Here is an 8,259-nt window from a genome sequence, read left to right on the forward strand (position 1 = left end):
CTTCACACACACACACTCATCTGTTCACTAACCTCCAGTATCCTGGTAATCCTCCCTTCCCCTTTTTATACCACCTTCTATCTTAATCTTTTTCTCATTTAGAACATCTAGTTCAGTCATCTTTGTATTTTCACAATAATATTTTTCAGTAATGATCTCATGCAGCATTTACATTGTTGTTGTTGTTGTTAGGTACCATCAAGTAGAGTATGAATAACAGCAACCCATAAACAGCTGACTTGAAACCTGTCCTGTCCTGTGTCATCCTCATTATCTCTGACAAACTCAAGTTTATTGTTGAAGTCCCCTGGCAATCCACCTAATTAGGGGCCTTCCTCTCCTTCATCGACCCTTTATCTTTCTCAGCATGATGTCTCTTTCAAAGGAATAGCCTCATTATGAAAGCTGAAGTTTGCCATCTTTGCTACCTTCTCCACAATATATCTGTTTGTTCTTCTGGCATATTCAGTCCAGACATATTCAGTACTCTTCTCCAGCAACATAACTCAAAGGCATCAAGTCTTCTCTAGCATCCTTATTCATTGTCCAGCTCTCTGATGATGCATAGCAGTTAACTGAGAAAACTATGGCCTGAATCAGGCGCACTTTAGTCTTCAAACTGACATCATTGCTCTTCAGCATTTTTGGAGAGGTTCCTGACAGCAGATTTGCAATCTCTTGATTTCCTGACTCCTGGTACCAAAGATATTGATTGTTGACTCAAGCAAGATTAAATCATTGATAGCTTCAATCCTTTCTCCATCTAGCATAGTTTTGATGGTTGGTACTTTGGTGAGGTCCTTTGTTTTAATGATGCCAAGATGGATTCCATATAAAAAACTGTAGTCTTTGATCTTCTACAGCAAGTGTTTCATATCCTCTTCACTTTTAGCAAATAAAGCATGATGTAGAGGAGTCTTCCCCCAATCTTGATGTCACATAGAGTCCAGCTTCATAAATTATTTTCATAGTATGTAGATCAAATAGGTATGGAGAAAGGATACAATCTTGATGGACACCTTTCCTGATTTTAAACCATTCACTCTTCCCTTTCTCTGTTAATACAACAGTTTCTTGTTCTAGGTACAGATTCCGTATAAGCACAATTAAGTGTTCTGGGATTCCCACTGTTCTCAACATTAGTCATAATTTGTTATGACCAACATAGTCAAATGCATTTTATAGTCAATAAGACACAAAAACACATTCATTCTTCCGGTGTTTCTGCTTTCAGCCAGGAGTCTTCGAAAACAATGAGGAAGGAATGATAAAGAGTATAGAGATGGTGACAGAAATGAGTCTGGAGATAGAATAACCAAATTTTGTTCACTCAATGATTTATTCATAGCAAATAACTTTCTTGTAGTTTTTTAAATTTTTATTAGTTTTAATGAATATTTACAGAGATTTTGGATTTCTATTCATTCATTGTTGCACTTTTCTCCCTGCCCCCTCCCCCCCGTTTGCTCTTCTCTTTGAAAAGTAAAAGAAAAATTCCTTCATTGGTATACAATCGCCCCCTCCCCCACCCCGAGAACACTCAACTAGGCAACCTTCATTCTGGACTCTTGTGATAACCATAATACCCTATCATATATCTCTTTTAACCTGTTCTCTCCTTCATCTGTTTTAATGCAGTATACATAATTTATCCAGTTTTCTCATTCTTATCCCAACCCTGATGTCAGTCCCTTTCTACAACAATGGCACTATGCAGTGTTTGTCTTTTTGTGACTGAGATATTTCACTCAGCATAATGTCCTTCAGGGTCACCCATTTTGAATAATATTGCATGAGTTCCTTGTTTTTCAATGCAGCATAGTATAAAACACTATGACTTTACACATAGACCTCACCTGATGGATTTCACAGGAATCAGATTTACTATATTTACAGAAAGCATCATTGGAGAAGCTCCAGAAAGGAACTCTTATACATTGTTGGCGGGATTGTAAAATGGTAGAACCATTCTGGAAGGCAGTTTTGTGCTTAACATAGAAATTCCATATAACACAGCTTTCCACTACTTGGAATATACCCTGAGGAAATGAGAACTAAGGCATCAACTGATATATGTATGTCAATGTTCACAGCAGCATGATTCACCATCATAAGAACATGCAAACAGTTCAAATGTCCAACCACAAACGAATGGATGAGACATTATGGTACTTTCACACAATGGAATACTACGCATCACACAGGAGTGGTGATTTTTGTAAATTATTACCTTACTTGGGAGAGAATAGAAAGCATTATGCTGAGTGAACTAACTCAGTCCCACAAGGATAAATATTGTATAAAACTATTATTGTAGGATGAGTGTAAGGATCAAAGAGGGGTGGAGAGGCTGGAAGCAGAGAGATGAGGATGTGCAGGGGAAGAGGGGATTAATCACGGAGTTGTACAATTTGATGGGTGAGGGGGGTGAGGCAAATTGAAAGGACTTATTCTTGAAAACAATGTATTCTAATTTTGTAAATAAACTAGTTGATATGGCCATGTTATGTGCCGTCAAGTCGCTTGCAACACATAGTGAACCTATATACAAGCACCCTAAACTGTGCTCTATCCTCTGCCAACCTCACTGTCTCTGACACACCTACTCCCATTACCCAATCACTGAATTGATCTATCTCATCAAGAGTCTTCCTCTTTTAGGCTGTCCCTCCACCCTCCAGACCAAACCTGTTTGTTCTCCTACCAGTAAATGGTATAGTCAACACTCTTCTCCAATACCATAGCGCAAAGGAATCAATTCTCTATCATTCCTAGTCATTGTCTAGCCTTCCGATGCATAGTATGCAATTGCAAAGTCTATGGCCTTGATCAGGCACATGTTAGTCTTCAGCATGACATCATTGCTCCTCAGTATTCTAGAGAGGTCCCTGACAGCTAACTTTCCCAGAGTAATTTGTCTCTTAATTTCTGAGCTGTTGGTAACAAGAGTATTAGTTGTGGAGCCAAGCAAACTAAAACTGGTAACAATCTGAATCTCTTCACCATCCATTACTATGCTGCCAATTGGCCCAGTGGTCAGAATCTTTGTTTTCTTGATGTTAAGCTTCAATCCATGTTGAAGGCTTCAGTCCTTGACCTTCTGCAACAAGCACTTCAGGTCCTCCTCAGTTTCAGTAAGCAGGATTGTGTCATCTGCATAATGAGGGTTATTGATGAATCTTCCTCCAATCCTATTGACACATTTCTCCTCATACAGCCCAGCCTCCAGGATGATCTGTTCTGTATACAGATTCAAAAGGTATGAAGAGTACATCCCTGGCGGACACCCTTCCCAATTTTGAAGCATGCTTTGTCTCCTTGCTCTCTTCTGACCACTGCCTCCTGGCCCAAGTATAGATTTCACATAAGAACAATCAATGTTCTGGGATTCCCATTCTTCTCAGAATCAGCCACAGTTTGTTTTGATCCAGTCAGAAGCCTTTGCATAGTGAATGAAACACAGATAGACATTCCTCTGGTACTCTCTGTTTTCAGCCAAGATTCATCTGACATTAGCTATAATATCCTTAGTACCACAGCCTCTTTTAAACACAGCCTGCACTTCTGGAAGTTCTCTGTTGACGTGTTGCTTCAGTAGTTTTTGGATAATTTTTCATCAGAATCTTGATTGCATTTGATATTAATGATATTGTTCCATAATTTCCACAATCTGTCAGGTCACCTTTCTTTGGAATGGGAACAAATATAGATCTCTTCCAGTCAGTTGGCCAGGTGGCTGTCCTCCAGATTTCTTGGCACAACTTAGTGAGCACATCCAGGACAGCGTCCATTTGTTGAAATACATCAATTGGTATAAAAAAAATCCCAAAAGGGGGGAGGAAATATACCAGGTTAAAAAAATTAAATTGAAGCTGAATAAAATTAAAACTAGTTCACAGGAACCAAAATATGACCTTGAGTCTATCCCATCAGAATGTAAGAATTATCTCAAGGATAGGTTTGAGACACTGAACAGCAATGATCAAAGTACCTAAGGAATTGTGAGAAGACATAAAAAATATCATCCATGAAGAGAGCAAAGGCTCTTTACAAAAAAGGAAAAGAAAGAAAAACCCAAAATGGATGTAAGAAGAAACTATGAAAATTGCATTAAAATACCAAGAAGCCAGGGGAGCTCTGGTGGCCTAGTGGCAAGAAGCTGCAACTACAATCCCAGAGGTGCACAGTTCAGATCCACCAGATGCTCTGCCGGGGAAGGAGGGGCAATCTCCTCCTGTACCAGTCAGATCTGATTTGACGGTCCACGCACACAAAAATAATAAAATTTAAAAAAATTTTAAAAAAATACCAAGAAGCCAAAACAAAAGGAAAATATGGCATAGTGAAAGAACTGAATAGAAGATTTCAAAGGGCAGTTTGAGAAGAGAAAACATTATAATGAAATGTGCAATGAGCTGGAGTCAGAGAATAAAAAGGGAACTTGACATTTCTGAAGATGAAAGAACTACAAAACAAATTCAATACTTGAGTTGCAGCACTGCAAGCTTATATGGGCACAGTCTTGAATGATCCAGGAAGCACCAAAAGAAGATGGAAGGAATCCACAGAACCTTTATACAAAAAAGAACTAGTTGACTCTGAAAATTTTTAGGATGTGCCATATAAACAAGAGCCAATCATGTAGTTATGAGACTGTGTTATTTCTGTCAGCATAATGTACTCTATACTCTCCCATGTTATATAGAAAGTTACAAAATCATTGCACCATAGTGCTACATAGCATTTCATTGTGGAAGGATCTACTTATCCTCAAATAGGCGATAAGGTTGAATTTAGTATTAGTGATAAACAAAGACCTGGTCAGCAAATTGCAATTTGTGTGTGACTTTTAGGTCGTAATTCCAACTCCAAGAGGCTCTTGGGTTATGTGGCAACACTGAAGGATAATTTTGGATCTATTGAAACAGCCAATCATGATAAGGAAATCTTTTTCCAATACAGTGAGTTCTCCGGCGATGTAGATAGCCTGGAATTGGGGGACATGGTTGAATATAGCTTGTCCAAAGGCAAGAGCAACAAAGTCAGTGCAGAAAAAGTGAATAAAACACACTCAGTGAATGGTATTACTGAGGAAGCTGATCTCACCATCTACTCTGAAAAAGTCATTTGCCCCCTGAGGAGTGTTGACCCAACACAGATTGAGTATCAAGGAATGATTGAGATTGTGGAAGAGGGGGATATGAAAGGTGAATTGTATCCATTTGGCATAGTTGGGATGGCCAACAAAGGGGACTGTCTGCAAAAAGGCAAGAGTGTCGAGTTCCAGTTGTGTGTCTTGGGCCAAAATTCACAGACTATGGCCTACAATATCACACCCCTGCGTAGAGCCACAGTGGAGTGTGTGAAAGATCAATTTGGCTTCATTAACTATGAAGTAGGAGATAGCAAGAAGCTCTTTTTCCACGTGAAGGAAGTTCAAGATGGCATTGAGCTACAGGCAGGAGATGAGGTGGAGTTCTCAGTGATTCTTAATCAACGTATCGGCAAGTGCAGTGCCTGTAATGTTTGGCGAGTCTGTGAATGCCCCAAGGCTGTTGCAGCTCCAAGACCTGATTGGCTGGTCAATCGCTTGAAGAGCATCACCCTGGATGATGCCAGTGCTCCTCACCTAATGGTTCTTCGTCAGCCAAGGGGACCAGATAACTCAATGGGATTTGGTGCCGAAAGAAAGATCCGTCAAGCTGGTGTCATTGACTAATCACATCCACAAAGCACATCATTAATCCACTATGATCAAGTTGGGGGGATTTTGGTGAAGGGTTCTAAATATCTCCCTCTTCATCCCTCCCACAATCTGGAATACTTATTCTATGGAGCTATTACACCAGTTTTAACACCTTCCTCGTGTTATGTTTTAAAAATAAATAAATAAATTTAAGAAAACCATTTTAAAATTTAAAAAAAAAAAGAAAGAAAACCTACAGATTGAGAACAAACACTTGGCAATACCATCTTAGACAAGAGTCTTTAATAAAAGTTTACAGAACACTACTGGGCTTCCATAAGAAAAAGACTGAAAACTCAATTACAAAATGGGCAAAAGGCATGGAAAGAATTTTCGCAGAGAAAGATATTCAAATGGTCAACAGACACATGAAGAAATGCTCCTAATCCCTGGCAATAAGAGAGATGCAAATCAAAACCACAATGAGGTAACCATCTCACTCCAGTAGCAGTGACAGAGTTTCACACTGATGATTTTGATTCCCCTAAAAACAAACAATGAAAAGTTTTGGCCCCTAAGACTCAACTTTTGAACAAACAATAGACAAAACTATAAGGTGGCCATTAACATCAAAGAGACACTTATTCCTGAGAATAGGAACCACACAATGTCAAAAGAGCAGCATTTTCTCAGGAGGAAGAAAGAAATAGGATAGAAGAATTCATGGAAATGAGAATTACAAGGAGGAAGCAGGAAGCATGTGATTACATTCTGGGTATTATTATGAATATTATAAAACAGTATGTGCATGAATGGCTGCACATTTAAAACAAATATACTTTCTGAATTAAAAGTAAATATACTTTAAATTTAATTCTAATAGAAATCTATTTTCATAAAAACAAAGAAAAGCAAAACATTTATTTGAAGCACAATTCTATAACACACATGGATATTCCTTGAGCTATACTGAACTTAATGGTAACTGTTTTATTTTTTTTTCTTGTCTTTGTTGTATGTAAGTCTTAAAGTTATGAGATAGATGTCCTTACCCCTTGCTTACACAATAACAGCACCAGGAAAAATATAATCGCTGAGTAGTTCCCCTGGGGCCATATAGCATTTCTTCTCAGCTGGGGCTCTGGCTTCCGATTCTTGGTCACTTCACACTCTTCCTTACTCTATATCCCTAAACTCTCTTGGTTCTGTGCATCCCAGGGGCTCTAGACGCAGGTCCAGTTCAGATTATTACAGAGGGTTAACTAGTTTAGATGCCATCAAGGGCTATGAGGGGTCTAGCATGTAAGCTAAACTGCTTCAGAAGCTGTAGACTTTCTCAGTTAGAAAAGTGTTCAGGTAAGATTTAAAACAAACTGGCTTAAATATTTTACAAGTTCTAGATGACATATAATTTGAAAAATTATCATTTTTTTAAATTCTGTTTTGTTGTTGTAGTGAAATGCCATTGAATCTGTTCCTGCTCACAGCTTATGACAGAGTGAAGCATGCCATCCTCAGCATTGCTGCCATTCTTTAATCCAAAATTATTCCTTTAAAATGTAATGTGCTTGCGGATTATATGAGATAGTGAATAAGGCCAGAGTTGATATTTATTTGCAGTTTCCCCCTACGGCAACTTGCTCTTACCCAGACCACCACTTGAGTCTGTGGGTTGTAACCTTTAATCTATAGATGGACAAATTTTATTGTAGCTTGGGCACAACCAATCTCTCATATTCTGGGCATTGGCCATCCAGCAAGTGCTGTTGACCTGCTTTCCTTGATTGTGCCTTTCTCTTTACAAAGCCTGCTTTTTTTGTTGTGCTTGGACTGAATGCCCTAGAAAAAGAATATTTTAGATGTCAAAGCAAAGCCTACACAATCGAGTGGCCTCTATAGGAATATAATCACTGAGCTGGAAAGATACTTGAGAGAGGTTGTGGCTTTGCAACAATGAATGAATGGAATCCCAAAATCTCTGTAGATGTTCATTGAAATGAAAAATAAACAACCTAAATTAAAAAAAATACTAGAATAGTAACATACATACTCAAAACTAAGGCCTCTGCAATCAAATCAATTATGACTCAAAATGACACTGTGCAATTTTCCAATAGAGTTTATAAGGTTGTAAATCTTTGCAGAAGCAGGTTTCTGTATATTTATTTCACAGAAAGGCTAAAATACAAATAATTTTTTAAAGAAACAGAAAAAACAAATAAATTATATAAAAAAGAAAGAAAGGCTAGTGGTTCTAACTACCAACCTTTCTGCTAATTGCCAAGTACTTAAACATCACACTATATGATAATAATTCAAAAAGCAAAGAAAAAAATTAAGAGTAAAGATTTCCCTCTACAAAACCTATTCTAGTCATGAGAAGAAAATATTTCTTGTGTATTTTGTTTCTAAATTCTGAGGCTATGGGCTTATAATTACGTATGTGGTCAAGAACAACTCATAGCAACCCTATAAAAAAAACACATGAAGCCTTTCTATAACTATTGACAATTATCAAAGTACATTGAGTTTCCAGAGAGCGCATATACATAAAACACATGTAGTTACATATA

The 8,259-nt window shown here is 37.9% G+C and overlaps 1 pseudogene; it reads left to right on the forward strand.

Annotated features, from left to right (window-relative positions):
• Positions 1–4,741: 4,741 nt before the first annotated feature.
• On the forward strand, positions 4,742–5,719 carry LOC102863506 (annotated as a pseudogene).
• The last annotated feature ends 2,540 nt before the right edge of the window (positions 5,720–8,259 follow it).

Source organism: Elephantulus edwardii, unplaced genomic scaffold, assembly GCF_000299155.1.
Source record: "Elephantulus edwardii isolate Elephantulus edwardi_28Jun2011 unplaced genomic scaffold, EleEdw1.0 scaffold00588, whole genome shotgun sequence".
NCBI lineage: Eukaryota > Metazoa > Chordata > Mammalia > Macroscelidea > Macroscelididae > Elephantulus > Elephantulus edwardii.